Source organism: Puma concolor, chromosome F2 (assembly GCF_028749965.1).
Source record: "Puma concolor isolate L17-30 chromosome F2, mPumCon1.1.hap2, whole genome shotgun sequence".
NCBI lineage: Eukaryota > Metazoa > Chordata > Mammalia > Carnivora > Felidae > Puma > Puma concolor.
The window spans coordinates 53,447,930-53,471,773 of NC_141684.1; the positions used below are offsets into that span (position 1 = coordinate 53,447,930).

The following is a 23,844-nucleotide window of genomic DNA, read 5'->3' on the forward strand; positions in this document are numbered from 1 at the left end:
ACACCACACACAAGAACAAATTCAAGATGGATTAAATATCTAAGTGTGAAACCCGAAACCATGAAAATCCGAGAAGAGAAAACGACAGTAATTTCTCTGACATGGATTATGGCAACATTTTTCTGAATATGTCTCCTAAGGCATGGGAGACAAAAGCAAAAATCTAACAAAATAAAAAGCTTTTGCGCAGCAAAAGAATCAATCAACAAAACAAAAGGCAACCTAATGAATAGGAGATATTTGCAAATAATACATCTGATGACAAGCTAATATCTAAAATATATAAAGAACTTATATAACTCAACACCAAAAAAACCACAATCTGATTTAAAAATGGGCAGATAATCTAAATGAACATTTTTTCCACAGAAGACACACAGATGGCTAACAGACACATGAAAAGATGCTCAACATGACTGATCATCTAGGGGGTTCCTGGGTGGTTCAGTTGGTTAAGTGTCCAACTCTTGATTTTGGCTCAGGTCATGATCTCATGGTTCATGAGATTAAGCTCCACATTGGTCGCTGCTGTCAGCGCAGAGCCTGCTTCAGATCCTGTGTCTGTCCCCCTCTTTTTCTGCCCCTCCCCTGCTCATGCTTTCTCTCTCAAAGAAAAAAAAAAAGCTACACTAATTAAATACTGTGGTTCTGGAGAAAATAGTGACACCCAGGTCAATGGAATAAAGTCCAAAATTAGATCAATACATACATGCTTAATTTATATTTTACAAAGATGTAAGAGCAATTCTACTGAGAAATGATAGTCTTTCAATGCATTGCTCTGAAACAACTGGATATTTTATCTATCTACATTTCAATTTATATCTTATACCCTTCACAAAAATTAATTCAAAATGAATCACAGACCTACATGTAAAGTGTAAAACTATACAATTTCTAGAAGAAAGCATAAGAGAAAATCTGCATTATTTTATGTTAGACAAAAAGATTTTAGATCCAACACTAAAAGCATGACCCATAAAAGAAAACATTAATAAATTAGACTTTGTTAAAACGTAAAACATTTGCTTTGCCAAACATACTCTTAAGAGAGTGAAGAGACAAGCCATAAACTAGGAAGAAAAATTTGCAAGTCACACATATCACAAAGGATTTACACCCAGAATATAGGAAAAATTCTCAAATTCAATAATGGGAAATCAAACAACCCAATTTTTTAAGAGATTTTTTAATTTTACTTTTTAAGTAACTTCTACACCAAACATGGGGCTTGAACCAACAACCCCAAGATCAAGAGTTACACACTCCATCGAGTGAGCCAGGCGTGCACCCCTCAAACAACCCAATTTTTAATAAATGAGCAAAATATTTGAACAACAATATCTTCACCAAAGAAGATATAGGAATGCCAAATAAGTAGATGAAAAGATGCTCAGAATCATCAGTTATTATGGAAATGTAAATTACAATCTCAGTGAGTTACCACTACATATAGATACCACTACATATCTCTTGGAATAGCTAACGTCAGAAAAGCTGACAATATAGTAATTACTGTGAGGGAGTGGGCAACTAAAATTCTCATACATTGCTAGTGAGAGTACAAAATGGTACAGTGACTTCGGAAAATAGTTTGGCATTTTCTTATAAAGGTAAACATACACTCACCACATGCTCTGATAATACAATCAATCCTCATTATTCACATCTGTTTTTGTGAACTTTACCACTTGATGAAGTTTATTTATAACCCTAAATCAATACTTGAGAGGCTTTTGCAGTCATTCAATGGCATGTGCAGAACAATGAAAAATTTGACTAACTCAACATTCATGTTCCCAGTTGAGAATGAACAAGGCAGTGCTCTGGATTCTTGTTTTTACTCTCATAATTGTAAATAAATGTTCTTTTCTTGGTTTATTTAGTTGTGTGGTTTTTTGTTTGATTGGTTTTTTTTTTCCGGTGGGCGTTTTTTTTTTTAATTTTTGTGCTTTTTGTTGTTAATTTTGTTTAAAATGGCATCCAAGTATGTAATTCTTTGTTGCTGTTTAGTATTTCCAAACACACGAGAAGGCTATGATGTGCCTTATAGAAAAAATACATATGTTAGATCAGTTTCATTTAGCCATGAGTTACAATGCTGTTGGCTCTGAGTTCAAGGTTAATGAATCAACAATATATATTAAATAAGGTGTTTTTAACACACATATAACAAGGTTATGTATTGATCAGTTGACAAAAATGTTATTGTGGCCAGAGGCTTGCAGGAACGTAACTCTGCATTTGTCCTAGGAGCAATGTCTCATTATTTGCTAATTCAATGTTGAAGGTGACTTTATAGAGAACATTACTACCACAAGTAATGAGAATTGATTGTGACACTCCTAGGTATTTTCCCAAGGTAAATGAACACTCAGGTTTAAATAAAAACATATACATTTAAGTTTTATAACATCTTTTTTCATAATTGTCCCAAACTAGAAACTCCCTATATTATTTCCATTATTGTCATAACTAATTACAACAAAAGTAGCTGTTTAAGCAACACAAATTATCTCAGTTTCCATAGGTCAGAAGTAAAGCAGATTCAGCTTAGTTTCTGCTTAGAATCTCACAACGCTGAAATCAAGGTGTTGATAAAGCTAACTTCCTTTCTGGAGGTTCTGAGGAAAATATATTTCCTTATACATTTAAGTTGTTGGAAGAATTCAATTCATTGCAGTTGTAGGACTGAGATTCTTGGTTTTTGTTGGTTATTAGCTGAGGGCCATTACCAGCTTCTAGAGACTATCCCATGCCTTAGCTCATATTTCCCTTCCTCTATCTTCAAAGCCAACAACAACAAGTCAAATTCTTCTCACACTGCATCTATTTGACTCGCTTCTGCCTTCCTCAGTAACCTTTAAGGATCTGTGATTACACTGGACTCACAGGGATAATCTTATTTCAAAGTCAGCTAATTATCAACCTTAATTCCATCTGCAATCTACAGTCCTGATTCCATCTACAAACATAATTCCCTTTTATCATGTAATATAACATATTTACCAGCATAATACGAGGGAACAAAGATCAGGGGACCCCAAATCCTGCCTACCACACTATCCAAATGTCCTCCACCTTGTGAATAAATAAACTCCATACAGTGGAGTACTACTCAGGAATAGAAAGGAAAAAGCTATTGATACATTCGACAATATGGATGAATTTCAAATGCATTATGCTAAGTGAAAGAAGCCAGATTGAAAGAGGTTACACAGCGTAGTGCCTATTTATATAGAAAGCTAAAAAGAAGATCAGTTGTTACCTGGTTGAAGGTAAGTTTGACTACAAAGGGGCAGCATGAAGGAGTTTGGGGAGGGAACTGTTACTATCTTGATATAATTTTGTCAAAACTCAAAGAATTGTAAACCAAAAGAATAATTTTCTTCTGTATGAAAATTTAAAAACGAATTTTAATAATTATTCCATTTGGTTATTGGTACTCTTCCTTTGCTTTCAAAGTCCTTACCATTTGACTTAGTAGGTACAATACCAGTATAAGACATATAATATAAGAGAGTGAGTTTTGTTACTAGAACGATGGGGGTTTTTTGGCTTAGAGACAAATCATACTAGAAGAAGGGCCACTTTTCCTCAGTTTCTTTTTCATAGGACTCACATTTTTCACCAAATGATTCAAACCAGTCCATCGAACTGTTCTCATTTAAATGTCCACGTCACGCAAAGAATCTGCGTAATTCTAATCAACTTTGGTCTTCTCTAGATTTTCCCTCTTTTCAACCCATACAACACTTACTTGGGCTTGACCAGAAATAACTCTTGGTAGCCAGGCTCCAAGCACTCTCTAAAAATCAAAACGAATATGTGGTGAAAGTAGCCTATTCTGACAGTAGGTTAAGTTCACAGCCACCAAGAACCTTTCCATTCCTCTGTAAATGGTAGTGTGCTACAAAAGAGCAGGAGTGGTCAGATTTTAGGCAGGGACTAAATGAAATTCCTATGATGTGACTCAACAGCTAACTCCTCAGATTCTCACCTGCCAGGGAGGGCATCATTATCCTGATGGCACAAACCTCTATGTGGATAGTGGTTGTGCTGTTTGCTGGCCGCAAGATTTCTACTCTCAGACTATTTTATATCATGCTTGACTCGATGAGGGGAAGACAAATATAAAGAAAATGAAAACTCAGCTACAAATATCCATGATTGAAATGTCTTCATTATTACTGAAAGGGTGGTGTCCTCACAAAGAAGGAAAGCTGAAATGGAGTTCTGGAGTTACAGGGCTTACACATATATGGCTGCCAGAAGAAATTTATCTGAAATTTCCTAAACCTTGATTAGAATTTCCCTCCATTCAATCTTTATTAACTCATTCTGAAACTTCCAATATTTTCTGTAGCATTTTCTGTACATATATAGGAGACAGAGATATTGGGTCTATAATTAATGGCTGCTTCAAAATTTGCAAAAAGGCTAACATTAGATCCACACTGTCCTCAGCTTCCATATCCCCCCTCACTCCCATATCGGAAACCAAAACCTCTACTGAGAAATAGTCCTTAGCTAACTCCAGCTTCATTTTCTGGGAGTCAGAAGCATCATCCTTGTTCTTAAAATAACCTTAATGCAGGATCTCAGTTCTGATAATTGTGTTTCTTCCTGTTCCTAAGCATCATTCTAGTTTGTATGGCTCCATTTCTTACATTCTAGTTTGTATGGCTCTGTCTTTCTAGCTTAGCTACTGTTCCTAAATTCCTCCTCTGTAATCTGCTCCATACACTAATCACCTACTAATATAAGGGTATTTTTCCTAAGTGCCAGGTTAGTATTTAAAGACCCTTGGGGCGCCTGGGTGGCGCAGTCGGTTAAGCGTCCGACTTCAGCCAGGTCACGATCTCGCGCTCCGTGAGTTCGAGCCCTGCGTCGGGCTCTGGGCTGATGGCTCAGAGCCTGGAGCCTGTTTCCGATTCTGTGTCTCCCTCTCTCTCTGCCCCTCCCCCGTTCATGCTCTGTCTCTCTCTGTCCCAAAAATAAACGTTGAAAAAAAAATTAAAAAAAAAAAAAGACCCTTCTATCCAGTGATAGATATTTTGGGTGCTTGCTGCAAGAGCTTCTCTTCTCTTCTGCTTTTGCTAGATTTTCATTGCCAGATCTCACCCTTGTTCCCAATGGATTGCTCTTCTTCATTTTGCCCCATTTTCCATTTCCCTTTCCAACTGTTTACCTGCAGTTTATCATCACCATTAGATCTTGTTGAAGAGGAGATTAGGGCACTTTAGGGAATCAATGGAATGTGATGAACCTAGTAAGATCACTACCAGAATGAGGATGGGGCTCTATGTGCTAAGCCTAGATGAGACTGTGACCAAAATGAACACAGCTGAGATGGCACTGAGCAATGATGTCTTCGGTAAGCACCCATCTCCCACCTCTGAATAAATTAATATAAAGGCACACATTTCCCCCATCCTTTTCCCTCCAAGTCTTCCCAATCTCTCTAGGTACTTAGTCTCTACTTGACAATTCCATTTGTTCCACTCTCAAAAATAAATAAATAAATAATGTATTACAAAGTTGCATTTTTTCTTATAGATCCATTTTTACTAGGTAAGCTCAAGGAGCTCAGAAAGGAGATGTGCTCAATTTAAACTCTGGGATAAGTACAAACTTTGCCTCCTATGTAGGATAAATCTTCACTTCACCCCTGCAATTGTATCACACTTGTCCAAGGATATAAGTAGGTACCAAAATAAATCCTAGAAAACTAAGATGAAAGGTTCATCACTCATGCCCAATCCATGTGATTATTTGTATACGTACATTTATGTGTGTGTGAAGTACTAAACCTTGAACACATCACCATGGTCCCAGATATTTACCACAATGTAACGACAGTTATGATATAGAAGTTCTTGAATACAGAATGTTTAACTCATGACTCATTTATATCAATCCCCACAGTGAGAGGAAAGCTTCCTATATCTTCATCCATCCATCTACATGATCCCCTGGCCATTGCATCACTTTACCCATTCCTCTGTATAGCCCCAAATGGTAATCAATACCGTCAGATGGAAATCTCTACCATTATCTGTGTACTCTTTCAGAATCAAAGCCTTGGTCTTTCTCTACTGACCACTGCCCCTCTGGCTTTATCAATTCTAGCAGTTTCACTGTTTGTTTAATGACACAAACTAAAAAATTTTTTAAGTTTATTTATTTATTTTTAGAGAGAGAGGGAGAGAGCATGTGGGGGTGGGCCACAGACAGAAAGGGAAAGAGACTCCCAAGCAGGCTCTGCGCTGTCAGCTCAGAACCTAATGTGGGACTAAAACTCATGAAAATGAGATCATGACCTTAGCCGAAATCAAGAGTTGGATGCTTAACCGACTGAACCACCCAGCACCCCCCACCTTTTTTTTTAAACAAACTAAAATTCTTGAATCGTCTGTCATTTCTTTCTTTTGCCTATCCCACATACAAACACTCAGTCAACTTTAAAAAAATGTTTCTCAGTCCATTCTTTATTTTTATTCACATTCCCACTACCTTGGTCTAGGTTCTTTGTAGTCCATTTTTTGGCTATTGAATAACTGCCAAATCAGTCTCCCTGGCCTCAGTTTTATTTCACTCCCCCATCAATCATCCCAGTTTACCATAGGCAGAATGGCTTTCCTTCCTAATAAATGGAAGGGATTTAGTTTTTACCCTACAGAAAGCTTCCAGTGACTCACAACAGAAAATACTCAATATATATCTGTGAAATGAAAGAATAAATATTACTCAGAACATCTACCATGGTACTTTGCACATGAGAGGCACTCAATAATTAGAATAAGTTTTCCAATTGATGTTAATTTTAATAGATCTTAAAAGAGAAGAGTGTACAGAAATCTAAATATTTTCCTCATAAAGAAGGTAATCAGAATCAGCTCTTGAAACATGTCTAAACAATATCCCTGCAATGCTCCTAGATCTTTAACATGATCCTTTTAGAGCAATTTAGTTCTAACTTTATCATTTTCAATGAGCTCATGGTCTGCTTAGTTTCATCAAAGTTTCGCAAAGTGAAATTTCCCATAGGTTCAAGTGTTTCCTCCTAACTCCTGATTCTTTCTGTAAAATTTCAGGCATGTAACCATCACAGCCTGTTTTAAATACAGATATACAAATATGTATGCACACATACATGAAGTTAACAAAGAAATTAATTTAAAAAAATTTTAGTGTTTATATTTGAAGGAGACAAAGTGTGTGAGCAGGGGAGGGGCAGAGAGAGGGAGACACTGAAGCTGAAGCAGGCTCCAGGCTCTGAGCTGTCAGCCCAGAGCCCAATGCAGGGCTTGGACTCACAAACCGCGATGACCTGAGCCGAAGTTGGATGCTTAACCAACTGAGCCACACAGGCGCCCCACAAAAGAATTAGTTTTAAAACATAAAAGTAAAGATTTATTCTTATTGCAATATTTCATTTCTTAAGTAAGTATTCTTTAAAATTCAAAAGTTGAATCGTTTTACTTATTCTTAGGGTAAATTAGGACAGAAATCCCTCATTAGAATTCTAAGTTCCTAAAAGTCAAAAAATACAAAAATGGCACTAAGACATTTAGTCTGTTAGGCAGTTTAATAATTCCTAAAGCATATTACCTGGGTAATATAAATCCCCCAAAGTGAGTATCAAGCACAAAAACAGAGGAAACAATAAAACTACACAGCAAGGATAGAGAGTGCTTTTTTAAAAATTCTTTTTCTTCATTTTTAATGTTACAGGTTATGCCAGTCATGTGTGATAGGTAATTTTATATCTCTAACTGGCAATACTATTTTTTGCAGTGGAGATGGTATATAAGGCGAAAAACAGTATGAATGGTTTTATACGAAAAAGTTCTTTGAACAAAGTTCACTTAAGACCATTTACTACCACAGAGGTAGAAAACTGTTTCCATCATCCACATGAACCCGCACGGCTGCTGTAAGTCCAAAGCACCGTTGCCAAGAGTGATGTGAGTCATTAAGCCTCAAGCAGATGCTAAGACTTGGAAGATCCAGGGCGTTGCACACTGTTCCAGCGTACCACAGCCCATAACTTCTAGGCAATCAAAGGTCAAATGAAGAGAACGCGAGCCTACTATTATGGAAGATTATTTGGCACACACTCTCAATTTTTCTGTCTTCCCTGATGATCAATAGCATTAACCTGAAATGCAATGCATTTTATACAGAACTTGCCATAGGAAGCGCAATTTCTTTAGACAAAACTGGAAAGAAGTGCCTATAACATGAATAAGTTGCTATTGCAAGCCAATTACTCCTTTGGGATGACCGCGGGTGCTCTATTTTTAGTGAAAAGAGACCTAATAATTTCACTAGTCCCAACCTTCACATCAGCACAATCGGGTCCCTGTACGATCAATATGAACATAGAGAACATCCGGTCAGAAAGAAACACAGCAACTGGCATTGCCACCTCACACGCGGAGCCACAAGGGATGGGATACGAAACGGAGAACCATAGACTTCTTTTTGCAAGCTGCATCCTAAATGTGAGCCAGAGGAATGAATATTTATTACATGGACTTTCAAAAGGAAATATTTAAAATTTAAGAGGTGATGAGACAGAAACAGAATGGCAAACATACTAAAATCCATCACATAATTTAATGGTTTTCTAGTATCCTCAGTCTATCCCTCTATAACTTTTCCCTTTCTCCCTTCAAACAGGTTAATTACTACTTTATTGAAAAAACAACTTCAACTCATGCTACTGACTACAGTCTTCTTGAATTCTGCCTTCTTCCCTCACTGTTTTCCCTCAGGACTCCATGCTCCAGCCACACCAGACTAGAGACAATCTCCCAATGGGGCCCACTCTTCCTGGCCTTTGCAGATGATGCTCTCCACTTGAAAGGTTTTCCGTGCTCATCTTCATTTTTTAACTAATTCATAATCTAATCACTTCCTTATGACTCTCCAGTTAGATTCAACTTCTCTATGCTTCTGTTGTTCCTGTTCTTACTTCTATTTCATCATTTTTCATGCTGTATTTTACTTGTCATATTATTTGATTCAAGATTATTCTCTCCTTGAGAATGAGAATTGTGCCTTTTATCTCGCTATCCCTGTCCTGAGCATAGTCCCCTGCATATAACACTTATTGAATAAATAAGTACAAATAAATAAAACGTATCCAAAGCAATGCTTTCACTGTGCTTTCAATCCAGAAATTTAGTTTCTAGGAATTCACCTAACAATTTTAAAATAAATTTCAAAATCAGGAGAGTCTTGGGGTGCCTGGATGGCTCAGTTAGTTGAGTGTTCGGCTCTTGATTTTGGCTCAGGTAACGCCTCCAGGGTTGTGGGATCGAGGCCCATGTCAGGCTAACACTCAGCACAGAGCCTGCTTAAGATTCTCTCTCTCTCTCTCTCTCTCTCTCTCTCTCTCCCCAACCCAGATCTTCTCCCCACATCATGCACACACTCTCTCTCTCAGATAAAAATAATAACAATAACAATAATAATAATAAATTAAAAATAAATACAATCACGAGATTCTTTATAACTTCAGACAGGCATAGGCAATTTCTTACAACTTGTCTTTAAAAAGGCTTTTTTTTTTAAGGTGAATCCCAGATTCAGATACAGAAATGCAGATGTGAACACCTGCACCCAAGTTTTAACAATGATAGAAGATACGAGCATAGCAGGTTTATGGTAGACGACATTTATTAAATGGAATTTTGTCAAGCCAAGCTTTGTGATCTTGAAAGCCTGGGTTTCCCATAACTTAGTGCTGAAAACATTAGAAGGAGAAGCCACATGGGGCAGTTGGGGAAGACGGTTTGAGGTATGAGGAAAAGACAGAGGAACAAGGTGGAAGAACAAAGGAGAACACGGTTTAATTGCTTGAACCGTCTCACCTTTAATCAGAATTTAATCTTTTTGAAAATTGAAAGGGAAAGTAGACAACCTTGCAGAATGACATCTGCAGGCTAACTTCAAGAATTTACATCTAAAGAACTGTTGTCAATTTTTATTCATACTGTAACCTAAAGAACTAAAAGTTTGTATGTTATGTAACAAACTTTTTATGTACACAGTTTGTTAATTCTGTCTATAACTTATCTATTCTTCCTCCAGTGTCCCCCATTGTTTATGTAAGTAAATATCCAATCTAACCTAAAGTTTAGTCTGTTATCAAAAATAGCACTTTGAAATATATTCAGTCTCTTAAATAAAAATGCTTAGTCTTGCAAAAAACTCCTCCAGCTGCTTCTCTCCTTAAGACATTTGCATTGTTCACATGCCCCAGACCAGAGGTAGAGGAGGACAGTCTACAATTCTGGAATGCAGATTCCTTAGCAACCTGCTATAAAGCTCCTTTAGTCTCCAATACAAAAACTGATCCCTTATAAACTTTGGTACACTCTTCTTTGCTTGGACCCATGTTTCTGCTCACGGTTCAGGTCCTGAGGACCTCATCTTACCTCCTACTGGTACTAAAGATAGTTCTAAGGCTTGACTTTGATCCTACTCCTTCCTGGCACAGAGAGTCCATCCTATGGCCATGACTGAAGAGCCATGCTGCTAGACCAGTGCTTTTGGGTCTCCCTAACTATGTTTTCAGTGATGTGGCATGGGTCAGTCTGCCAAGTGCAAATCTAAATTCATCCCAGAGTTGCAAGCAAGGGCATGAAGAACAACTGCCCCCTCTGTACTTGGTGATATTCTTATTTATCTGACATACCACCACTCTAGGTTGAATTCTGAAGAACAGAAAGAGAGACCCCTGCATTTGACTACATCACATACTACTTTGTCTCTTTCATCTGTCTGTTCCCACAAGCATTCAAGACTGGGAAAGGAAGTTCTCCCTTTTTCCTTCTACCTCCCAAAACTTCCCCTAAAACCCAGTGATCTAGCTTGCCAAACAACATTTATCCCATGATCAAAGGGATGTAAACTTTAAACAATTCAGCAAACAATAGCAATGCTTATATGGCAAAGGATAGATGCAAACACCCTCTTTTTGAATTTCAGAGTGAAATCTCTTCCTGGATTTCATGGATGCTTAGGTGAACGAGAGTGAAGGAAGGCTCAGAAGGACAAAATAGGAATCATAAGAAATTTAATCTATTAACATTGTTCTACATATTAACTCTCCCTGGTCCACCTGCACAATTAAATAAAGCACCCTTTGGTAGCAAAAGTTAATTTATAGTAAGCATTGACAAAAAGTAATACGTAGAAGTGATACCAGCACCTGTCCCCTTTTCTACTTTCTTACCCCTGGCTCCAAAGTATGCTGGGATGGATGCCATACACAGCTAAAGCAAAGATCATTGTTTCTCCTGAAACAGTTCAACTTCTAACACTCTCAATTCTGGGTGAAGACCCAGTGGAATTGTGTTGAGTCTCAGGGCACCACCTTGACTAGAGGCAGAGGAACAATTAACACTATTTGAATTAGCCTCAGCCAATGTACAAAATTATACAGTCCCTCTCCCAGTGTCTGCCCATCAGAGTGGAACCTGTTTTTATAGTTCTCTCTCTCCTAAGGCTCTTACAGAGAATTATTTCCTTCTGAGACTCAGAAAGAAGAGACTTATATTGTCGATTAGCTCAACTACTTTATCTTACTTAGAAAGACAAGTTTAATAAATCAGAACATTCTTCTATCTGAATCCTGTCTACCAACATTATGTTATCTTTAATTCATGAGTGTATGTACTATCTGAACTTTGAACAGTAGGATGGCCTTGACTCTTTTTTTTTAATCTCTAGGGGGAAATTCGCATACACAAATTAAAATCTTGTTTCACCTTTTTCATCCCAACTCTCAAGCTGATATATACACACCTCGAGTCTTTAGAAATCAAAAGTAGGTAAAAGAGATTAATGGTGGGGAGCAGAGAAAAAGAAGGCAAAGTTCAAGTCTACTTCTCTAACCACCCTAGGAAAACTGGATGTTCTGTGAAGGATGACATTTGAGAACATAGTGAGAATGAAAAAAACTATTTGCAGCTGTTGAGAATTGGGGCTGAGAGATGCTCCTATACATGCCTAATAGTGACTGGGAAGAAGAAATATTTATTCTGGGTCAGAGTATGATGGAAAACATTTTCAGGGGGTATATGTTATCCGTTTGAGCTGCTATAACAAACCATTATACAGACTGGGTAGCTTATAAACAACAGAAATTTATTTCTGACAGTTCTGGAGGCTGGGAAGTCCAAGATCAAGGCACTGGTAGATTTGGTGTCTTGTGAGAGTCTACCTCCTCAAAGATGGCTATCTTTTTACTGTAACATCACATGACAGAAGGGGAGAGAAATCCCTCTAGAATCTCTTTTATAAGGAAATTAACACCTACTCATAAGGGCTAGTCACCTCCCAAAGGCCCTGCCTCCTAATACCATCACATTGGGGATTAGGTTTCAACATACAAATTTAGGGGAACACAGACATTCACTCTATGGCAGGATATTGGAGAAAAGAGATTCCAACTTGCTAGGATATGTTTTCCAAATTGATCATCACACCCAGAGATTTTGCTCCACAGTAATAGTGTTGCCATATAATGAGGTAAGTTGCCTGGCTCCTATTTAAGGATTCTTTCAAAATAATTAAACTTTTCACTGTCTTTCTCACTAAATCCTGTGAGAATTATTCAATTTAATCTTTGCAAGGTATTATTTCATAAAATTTCTGAAAACACAAAACTCTCTAAATCCCCTCAAGTGTTGGTGAGCTAACTGAAGGCACGTTAAGAGGTGTGCTTTATCACTGGTCAACACTAAATGTTACACTTCACATATACTTGGGGAGAGAAGGAGTGGAGAGCAAGGGAGAGAAAAAGGAAGGAAAGAACCAAAGAATGGAAAGAGAGGGAAGGAGAAAGGAAAGAAGAAACAAAAGAACCGGGCGAGAGGAAGAATAAGTAAATATTAGACAGCATAGCAATACTTTCTTCTTGACTTACATGAAATAGTAAATCTTATACAATTGACGATAGAGAACTCCTCAGGGAGTAACTGAAGGGACAGTGTGCAAAACAAATCTTTAAGCCAATAGAATTCTGAATACTGGTCAGATCTGGGTATTAAGAAAAACCCTCAGATAACAGATTTGCCCATAGCAGACCAAATCTCTCTTCACCAAGTAGTCCCAAATGTCTTCTATGGCTCATGGGGTTGGGGAATGCAAGCTAAAAATTGTCCAAATATTCCACATTTGCTACAGATGCTGTAGTTCTGGAAGCCAATCACTTCACAGTTAATGCTGAAAGAACTGATACTACAAAACAAAGACATCTGTACCCTGGGAGGTGTGTGTGTGTGTGTGTGTGTGTGTGTGTGTGTGTGTGTGTGTGTGTGTATACGTGTGCACAACTATGCGCTCACGTAAGTGTATGGAAGCAAAAGGATAGTTCTTGTTTTTATCAACTTTTGTCTATAATATTGACTTTGAATAGATTCCTTCTGATTACAAAAACAAAACCATCATTAAGAAACTTTGAAAAATACAGAAAATCACTACAAAAAAGAAATAAAAATTACTCATAATGCCATATGTAAGAAATAAGAAATATTAATATTTCAGCATGTATTTCCTAAGATTTTTTTCCACTGGGATTACACTATGCTTAATATTTTTTTTAATGTTTTTATTAATTTATTTTTGAGACAGAGAGAGACAGAGCATGAGCAGGGGAGGGACAGAGAGAGGGAGACACAGAATCTGAAACAGGCTCCAGGCTCTGAGCTGACAGCACAGAGCCCGATGCGGGGCTCGAACTCACAGAGTGTGAGATCATGACCTGAGCTGAAGTCGGACACTCAACCGACTGAGCCACCCAGGCGCCCCACACTATGCTTAATATTTTATAAACTACTCATTCACATAATATTAATCACCCTGAATATTATTATTGTCTGTCATGAAGTATATATTCTTTCACCATGTGTTATTAATGCCTACAAATATTACCATCATACAGATTTAAGGTGCTTTAATAATATTCTTTGGCTGTAAATGCAGTTGTTCATATATTTTTTTTATGTTTGCAATAAAACATTAATGCTCTAATTCACATCCATCATTATTTACTTAGGGACAATTTTAGGAGACAAAATTAGAGATCAAAGATATTTTCATTTAAAGTATTTTGATACAAATTACCAAATTATTCTACACATGTATTCTACATATGTCGTGTTACTTTTACCCTCCTCTATAATGCATAAGTCCCATTTACCTGACTATTGACAACACTGGCTATCGTTTTTCTTTCATTTTTCAAATTTTAAAATACAAAATACATAGATTTTTATTTTCTTTAATCAATTGTGAGGTTAAATAACTCCCATTCTTTTTTTTTTTTATTTTGTATTCTTTTGTTGGTTCGTGTCCTAATCAGTTCTGTTATTTATGTATTTATTGCTCATTCTTTCATTATTTTTGTAAAGGCTCTTTATTTAATAAGAATTTTCACTTTCAAGGGATTTTTGAAGAAAAAAATTTCTGGAAAATACCTCATCAAGGTTTTTTTTTAAGTTTATTTATTTTGAGACAGAGAGAGAGAATAGGCAGAGGAGGGGCAGAGAGAGAGAGAGAGAGAGAGAAAATCCCAAGCAGGCTCCATGCTCTGTGCTAAACCCAACATGCAGCTTGATCTCACGACCCTGAGATCATGATCTGAGCAGAAATCAAGAGTCAGACACTCAACTGACTGAGCCATCCAGGTGCCCCAAGTTGTTTTTCATTGTAGTAAGGACACTTAATGTGACAAATTTAACAAACTTTTAAAGTGTAAATATAGTGCTGTTAATTACAGGCACGATATTGTACAGCAGATCTCTAGAATTTATCATTCTGCCTAACTGAAACTTACATTTTTTAACTTTTATTCATAATATGTTTACATACAAAAATTTTTAGTTTTATGTAGGCAAATATGTCAATTACCATTGTTTTTATTTATTATGGTTTATAATTTGACATAGAGTTCTTATTTTTACTATTAATAATGCTTCCATGGGGCACCTGGGTGGCTCAGTCGGTTAAGTGTCTGACTTCAGCTCAGGTCATGATCTCACAGTCTGTGGGTTTGAGCCCCGTGTCGGGGTCTGTGCTGCAGCTCAGAGCCTGGAGCCTGCTTTAGATTTTGTGTCTCCCTCTCTCTCTGCCCCTCCCCCAACTTGCACTCCATCTCTCAAAATAAAATAAAGACATAAAAAAAATTTTAAGTAATGCTTCCAGCATCAGTATTTAAATAAATGAATTTTTCTACTGGTTTGAAAATTTAACATATTTCATATTCTGATTACATTAAAGTCTGTTCTTGACATTTTTATTCAGATTTATTAATCTAACTGATTTGGTGCCAATCACATGCCGTTTTGGTTATCATGGCTTTGTTTTAAATTCAAGTCTTCAGTAGTGTCTGCATATCTTACTCTTGTTTTTAAAAAAGAAACGAATACCATTACCCCCTTTTTTGTTCTTCCATCACACTTTCGTATGACTTTAAGTTCCAAAAACTGTTTTGAAGTCACATAATGGAACTGAAGTAAACATTTAAATTAATAGGATAAAATTAGCGTCTTCACAATATTCACAGTTCCCATCCTGGAACATGGTATACATTTATTTAATCAACACCCTTTATTATGTCTCAAGTAAAGTGTATTGGCTGTTCACATAGGTTCTACACTCTTCTGGTTCATTTTTATTAGTCTATGAACATCCAGAATTTTTTTTTCTTTTTTTTAATTAGGTAGGCTCCATGCCCAATACATGGGGCTAAAACTCATGAGCCTGAGATCAAGAGTTGCATGCTCCATCGACTGAGCCAGCTATGCATCCCCTGAACATCCAGAAAATATTTTTGAGACACTTTCATGGACCAGGCAATGAGCTAATATATTCCTGGATAAAGTTTTGCTACTAATGTGTATGAAAACTGTTCTCTACAATATATTGTGATCATTGCTGATAAACAACAGAGTTCCTTATTTTTATATGCATTTTAAACATATTTAATTTGTTAATCTTAATACTTTTGAGTTATCTCAAGTTATCTGGATTACAAATCAAGTTATCTATAAATAATGTTAATTTTGCACCATTCTTTCAAATATTGTAACTTCAAATTTGTATGTCTTTATTTTTTTTCAAGTTTATGTATTTTGAGAGAGAGGGAGTACAAGTGGGAGAGGGCTAGAAGGAGAGGGAGAGAGACACAGAGAGACAGAGAGAGAGAGAGAGAGAGAGAGAGAGAGAGAGAGAGAGTCCCAAGCAGGCTCTGCAGTGACAGCGCAGAGCTGGATGCAGGGCTTGAACCCACAAACAGAGATAATGATCTGAGCCAAAACCAAGAGTTGGACACTTAACCGACTGAGACACCTAGGCACCCCAAATTTGTATTTCTTTATAGAATTTGGTAATGGATTTCAGAATAGGATAATATATTAGTAAGCCTAGAATTAACCTTTAATTCAAATTTTCATTATATTATGTATGTGTTTTCTCTATTTTACTTGATTTTTAATTATGAGAGCTTTATTTCATTAGACTTTTCAAGGAAGCAACTTTTGATATTAACCTATCATTTTTGTGATGGTTTTTCAAACTGTTAAACTCTCCCTTTGCCTTATTATTTATGCCTATGTTTTCCTTAGTAGTTATTCTGTGCACTTAAAAAATATTTCAAATAGGACACTTAATGATTTCATTTTCTTTCTTCCTATTTTAATAGTGAAGGTTTTTAAGGGATGAATTTTCTAATTATATGTATGGATACATTACCTAAATTTGGGGTGTTCAAAATGACATAGTTTTTTTAATTTCTAATAACAGATTTCATCTCTGACCATGAGCTACCAGCCTTCTTTGTACAAACAAATTTTTTCAAATTCCTTTCTGTGTTAGAAATTACACTGGTGGCTCCTAATGAATCATGCTCCCAGGATTGAAGCTTGGGATGGTTCTCTCCCATATTGATTCTGGGCTTGCACATGAACTTTGGCCATGCATCAACATGCATGATGTGAACAGAAGGTTGACAAGCAATTGTACACTGGGACTCATCTTCTTGGAACTCAGTCTCCATTCTGTTCTCCTGAAGGGAGAGGACACATGGAAATACATTCCCTGAAGGATAAGATACCACATGGAGGGCAAAGGTAGCCTGGCCACGTTCCCAGCTGACACTATGTGGAGTAATGAGCCAGCCAGTCAACCAAAAGAATCATAAAAAATAATAAATGCTGTTATTTTAAGCCAGTAAGTGTTGAGAGTGTTTGCTATGGAACAATAGAAAACAGAAATTTTTTTCTGTTTAAACTTGATCTGACTCAATGATATTTTTCTACTTAGCCAAGTTTCAGAGAAGAGTTTTGAGAAGGAAGATACTTTTGTCTCCATGTATCAAACATGCCACCCCACCAAGAAGGCAGTAATGTCTACAGTTAAATGTGCATTGGAAAGGCTTTTTTTCCTCTTTTGTTTTCTGGTGCAAATGAATCTTTGCATCATTTCAGTATCATTTTGTTACTGAGCCAATAGAAACATAGGACATGATTTATTAAATATCAATATTCTCAGCATCCTCATATGTAATTTCTAACTCATATCTACTTTTGAAAATACAAGATAACATGCATAACATTTAACCAATGGGTGATTAATTTGTTGTGAGTTACAGACCTTTGTAAATAAACAAGAAATTTGTGCACCCTCTCCTCAGAAAAACACAACCTCACAAAGAAATTATTACATACAATTTCAGCAGTTTCATGGACTCATTAAGGAAAACATGTAGTGATTTTCAAATACAGTTTAACCAACTGATCTGTCCTCAGATAAAAGCTTACCGGGAAGCAACAAAAACAGAGCTTCAACTCTGTTGAAGCAACAGTGGTGCCTGATAACCCACCTGTTGCCTACATTCTTCCATTTGCCTACCCCACACCACAACCCTCCACAGAGCATAGTTTATAAATCAATGTCTTAAAATGACACGATAAAATTAAATACCTAGAAGAAAGATAAATAAATATGAAGGGGCTGGAGCCAGAGAATTTCTGACACAAACTAAGAGCAAGTATACAATAAGGAGAGACTGGATTCATTGTTGCAGTAAAGGTAAAAGAAAATACTGTGTGAATCACTGTGGCCAGAGGCTCAACATGAGACAGCAAATTACCTGCCACTTTAAAAGAAGTTGGATGGCTACTCCAATTAGTTTTATGTGTCAACTTGGCTAAACCATGGAAAGCCCAGATATTTGGTTATACTTTTTTCTGGATGTTTCTGTGAGGGTGGTTTTGGAGGAGATTCACATTTAAATTGTTAGACTAAGTAAAGCAGTTGAACTCATCCAATCAGTTGAAGGTTTAAATAGAACAATAGGCTGGCCCTCCCAGAGTGTGAGAGATTTCTGCCTGACAACCTTCAAACTGGGACCTTAGTTCTTCATGGTGTTTTATTGGGTTTTGAGTGTGTGTGTGTGGGGGGAGGGGTGGGGGGTGTTTGTGGGTTGTTGTTGTTGTTGTTGTTGTTGTTGTCGTTGTTGTTGTTTTGGTGAAAAAATTTATATTTAGATTTAGCCAGCTGGACACAGTTTAGATGATCCCAATTTTGTTGGCAACATCCAAAGCATCACAGTCAGGAGCAGGTCAAACATATGCCCTCTTTCCTCCATGGGGCTTGATCAGAGTGTTGACCTTGGCCATGTCAATGTCATAGCGCTTCTTCACAGCCTGTTTGATCTGGTGCTTGTTGGCCTTGACATCCACAATGAACACAAGAGTGTTGTTGTCTTCTATTTTCTTCGCGGCTGACTCAGTAGTCAGGGGAAATTTGATGATGCCATAGTGGTCAAGCTTATTTCTCCTGGGGGCACGTCCAAAATATTTGGGATGCCTTCTTAGATACAGTGTCTCTGAAGGAATGTAGGTGACAGGAAGATCTTTTTTTGTGTGACTGTGGATGCCTTCCAGGACTGCTTTCTTGGCCTTCAAAGCCTTTGCTTTGGCTTCAGCTTTGGGAGGGGCAGGGGCTTCCTACTTTGCTTTCCGCACCATCTTCATGAAAGCCACTCTTCCTGGTTTTATGGAGGCTTCCAGCCTTTGGACTGGAATGGGCTTTACAGATTTTGGATTTGCTAGCTTCTATAATCTCATGAGCCAATTTCTTATCAGAAATCTCTGGGGCGCCTGGGTGGCGCAGTCGGTTAAGCGTCCGACTTCAGCCAGGTCACGATCTCGCGCTCCGTGAGTTCGAGCCCCGCGTCGGGCTCTGGGCTGATGGCTCAGAGCCTGGAGCCTGTTTCCGATTCTGTGTCTCCCTCTCTCTCTGCCCCTCCCCCGTTCATGCTCTGTCTCTCTCTGTCCCCAAAATAAATAAACGTTGAAAAAAAAAATTAAAAAAGAAATCTCCTTGTATATACTACATACTATACATATGCAGATATAAAATAAAGAGCCCTGGAGAACCCTAATACAACCATATATCCCAGTGTCCAGGACAGACTAGGTTTGTGCCTGTGCTCCAACTATAAATATTAATAGCTCCCCTTTTCACTCACATACGCATCTAGGTTTTGTGGGTTTTTTTAATTTCATCTTTGGTTTTTGTTTTGTTTTCACAAAGCAGGGAGAGATCGTGTTTGTCTGAAATGTGTTACAAAAGGGGACCAGTGTGGGCCCCGCCCTGGTGGGTCATCTGTTTGTTGAGGGCTGTCTTGAGCACAGCAAGCGGCAAACCCCCTGGGGACTGGAGACAAAAGCACCAGTGGGTGTGGAAGCACCTGGGATGTCAGCGTGGACACACGAAAGGGTTCGCTGGCTGAGAAGAGGTGGTTGCTCACCCAGGCCGGGCTATTCCTTCCAGAGCCAGTGGAGGCTGGTGGGGGCCGGTGCCAGCATGGCCTGATTTCGTGCCCCCTTCCAGCTTCGCCCTGCCCCTCGGGCCTGTGGAGGATAAATTATCTGGGCATCCATGGGAAGTCCTGGCTCTCACGAGGTTTGTTCTGTGGGCACAGCAGTATCAAAATGTCCTTGTTTCTCTTAAGGTCAGTAGGTTACACCTTAAGTAACCTGGCAGCACTAGTAACCCCCGAGTAAGCCACAAGGGTGACGGGACGTGGTACTTAAATAACCAGAAAAAGAAAACATATTAGGTCAAGGCAGGAGTTCTTGTTAAATTAACAAAATTCTCAAAATCATTTCTTTCTCAAAGTCAGACTAACCACAATGGTTTAATGAAAATGCTTCACCTCAGATAGACGGAAAAGCAAACTTTGTCTCACATTCACCTTTTCCTCCACACAAGTGGATCTAAAGTTCTAAAGCCTTAAAATATATTACCATTTAAGTTCCATCCTATAGGATTATATCTTCACACTTTGGTTCTTTTTCCAATTAATGGTCCATTTGTGAAATGCATATGTAGTTATTTCGGCTCTGTATGGCTCATTAGAGAGCCTTCTCAGTGATGGGTTTCATTCCCCTTGGTCTGATATGAATGAATTCATTAAGGACATACTATAAAATAACTAATAAAGTAAATTTTGAACATTTAAAAAGAAGTAATATAGCACAACTTACCTTCCTTAAAAAATAATTTAATCTGTTGTGGCTGTTTTAAAGATTTGAATTCAGGAGAAAATTCTTTACAAGTGGTTTTTATTATAACTTGGAACCTGACTCCTCATTCAAATGTGCATATTAATGTCTAATGCATATCAGAGTAACTCCTGTGGGAAGAATAAATGTGTTAGACTGTGCAAGTATAAAGAAGTAAGAATAAACATGAAAACTGGCAGAGGGTCAGATGGGAGGAACCTCCATTCTATTTATCCTTCCCTGAGTAATTTCCCAGTTTGCAAGAAACTATTTTCCCATTTAAATAGTAGAGCTGATCATGATTTAGTCTGACTTGTGGATAAAATCCTGTGTAAATGTGTTGCTCATTTGAATTGAATCAACTGAATCAATTGAAAAATTCAGTCCTTTTTTACTTTTACTTTTCTGTTGTTTCAAGGAGGGGCCAGATTGCACTGATTAAAGAGGGATTTCTTTAGCAAAACTCTCCTACTTTAGACACACTGACAGTTTAATATTGAGAAAAAAAATCCAGATTTTTCATTGGCAAGCAAAAATTAGTTTTTTTCCTCCTCTATTAACAACAAGAAGGTAACAGTAATTAACAGAAAAATATTAAATAAAAAAAAGTAACTGCCATAAGTGCTACCTATACATATGAATTGTATAAGACACATTAAAGCAAGCTTAGGTTGTTAGTTGACAAGTCGTGAGACTGCTCATTTGACCACCAGCGCTATCACTTCCAGGTAAATAATTCAACTGTGTACCAAGACCTGGAGATGCCTTTCACTGCTTTAGACCATAAAACACGATTACCAAGGTGTCGATTGTAAGGCAAACTCCCTCAAATTCACATACGTGCTGTTAGATCAAGCTTCACATCAATCTAACATCTAAAATTCAAGTTCAAACCATATAGACAATAGTAAACAAAACCAGGCATATCATCTTAAAGTACAATGCTAACAAACTTTTGAAGAAATTACCATTTCCAACTTATATTTTACTGTCTTATTGCTACTGAGCTCAGATAGATATTTTTTAAATGAGTATTTCAGTATTGATGATAGGTTCTCTTGTTTTCATATTGCCAAATCACATGTAATTGAAAGAGAGACATGAGATATAGATGAAAAAGTCTATTATTCTTAGCTGAATACTATGATGGTTGTGGAAGAATGTAATAACAAAATATAACAACATATTAGTAATTCCATGATTTTTATGAAATATGCATCAAAACAGACTTCAAAAGGTCTAAAGTAGACCATAAATAAACAACATGAGATAGTTTTCAATTTGTTCAGGTGGCATTAGGTTTTTAATTGATAGGATGGTGAGTTATAAAGTTATAAAGACTCATTTAAGGAGGGAGTTAAGTTGGCCATTTAAAAACATTGTCAGATTTTTTAATCTCTAAATTCGTGTGTGTTTTCTCTGTCTTACATTTCTCATCTTCTCTTTCAGCTATTTACAGCAAGGCATCCAGTCTTGTGTGGCATGAATAAACTATACTCCTAGCAATGCATTACATAACTCTTGCACGGAAGCATATTTTAAAAATATTTAAAATACTTATATTCTAAGTATTTATTACTATATTATTTACTTATTTACTTGTAAATAAGTATTTATTATTATAAAATACTTATATTCTAAGTATATAATCGGCCAGCAAGAAGGCCGATTCATGGATGTAAGAATCAGGGACAGTTGATAAAGTGGGGTCACTCCTAATATTAGCCAACTGGGGCAAGATAGAATGCAATAGGGAAGGTCTTTGTTTAAAAGTAAAAATGCATACTAACTTGATACTTTGTTTATAGAAACAGGAACACAATGGCAAAAAGAAAAGAAAAATGACTGATGGCTTGGCTTTGGAGCTCACTGCAAAGGATTCCTCAAATTGAGTAATCTCTCAAAGGAAAATCTATAAAATCAGCTAAAAAAAATAGCTGAACTTACTCCAAGTATTAGTGTTAAACAAGGTGGTACAAGTATAACATGGCTCTATTTACCACACCCGAGAAAGTCGCCAGGTGATTTAGTCCAAGTGTCTTACATAGAGGGATGTGGCTAGGGAGCAGAGCTTTCAACCCCCAATTTTTACTCACAAATGTTCTTGGGATTTGTAGTAAGCAAATGCAGTGGATGGGGAGTTGACAAAACAGTAAAATAAATAGGAACAAAGCAAGTCCTAGGGCAAGGGCAAGCATCTCTCTTGCTGGGCTAAAATAGCATAGGACCCTGAACTATGGGGAAGTGAGGTCCTCATGAAACACTGACAGAAAGAACTGCTAAGACTGATTCTAGTTAGAGAAAGCCCAGGAAGGTGCATGTAAGTTCAGCAGCGTTTGCAATGGCTCAGTTCCTGTGTGAAGCCAGGAAACCTAATAATGACTCTGCATTGATCATTTGTAGGTCCTTTTACTGGCTTTTCCCAGATATCAGGCTTCTTCTTGGGAAACTTTTCTTGGGATCAGCTGTCAGAGATTATTCTTTTTGAAAACCCTCTCCTTTATATATTTTTGTCCTAAAACCATATACATATACACACACATAGAGAGAAAGGTATTTTCCATATTATTTTTCCATATTTCTATAAGCATCTATGGAAATATTTGCTTCTGCCAAAGACAGAAGACAACGTATCAAAGTCTTTGACCCATCAAATGACAAGTTTCGTCTTGTGTTTCATCTATTCTGCAAACCTACTTCTCCTTTCTCATTTCTGTGCAAACTCTTTTCTGTCTACTCATATCCTTTAAGAAATAGTGCTTATTGGCCCTTAAAATTCAGTATGAATGAAGGAAGATAAATTCCCTTTTGGCTTAATATTCAAATCCAACTAAGACGAAGAAATAGTTGCATTCCTCTAATGCAACAGAGAGAGAGAGGAAGAGAGAGAGAGAAATATGAACATCGATAACCTGCCACTAATTTACTCAAGTCTCCATAGCGCCTACATGCAATAAATATTAAAGCAATAGATAATATTCTATGTTTGAGAACCCAAACTTTGCTTCCCTGGGTTGTCATCCAGAACAGAATAGAGCCATGGTCTTCATAGTACATTTCCAAAGTTAAATTCAGACTCCTGGGGGCGCCTGGGTGGCTCAGTTGGTTAAGCGGCCGACTTCGGCTCAGGTCATGATCTCGCTGTCAGTGAGTTCGAGCCCCACGTCGGGCTCTGTGCTGACAGCTCAGAGCCTGGAGCCTGTTTCAGATTCTGTGTCTCCATCTCTCTGACCCTCCCCCGCTCATGCTC

The 23,844-nt window shown here is 37.4% G+C and overlaps 2 long non-coding RNA genes and 1 pseudogene across 3 annotated transcripts in view; 1 reads left to right on the plus strand and 2 right to left on the minus strand.

Annotated features, from left to right (window-relative positions):
• Positions 1 to 23,844, minus strand: part of LOC147572015 (uncharacterized) — a 546,875-nt gene that overhangs the window by 352,265 nt on the left and 170,766 nt on the right. The gene's annotated exons all lie outside the window — the stretch shown is intronic.
• The window catches only part of LOC147572016 (uncharacterized), a 463,768-nt gene that overhangs the window by 140,044 nt on the left and 299,880 nt on the right, over positions 1 to 23,844 (plus strand). The window lies entirely within an intron of this gene.
• On the minus strand, positions 18,523 to 19,073 carry LOC112859568 (large ribosomal subunit protein uL23 pseudogene; annotated as a pseudogene).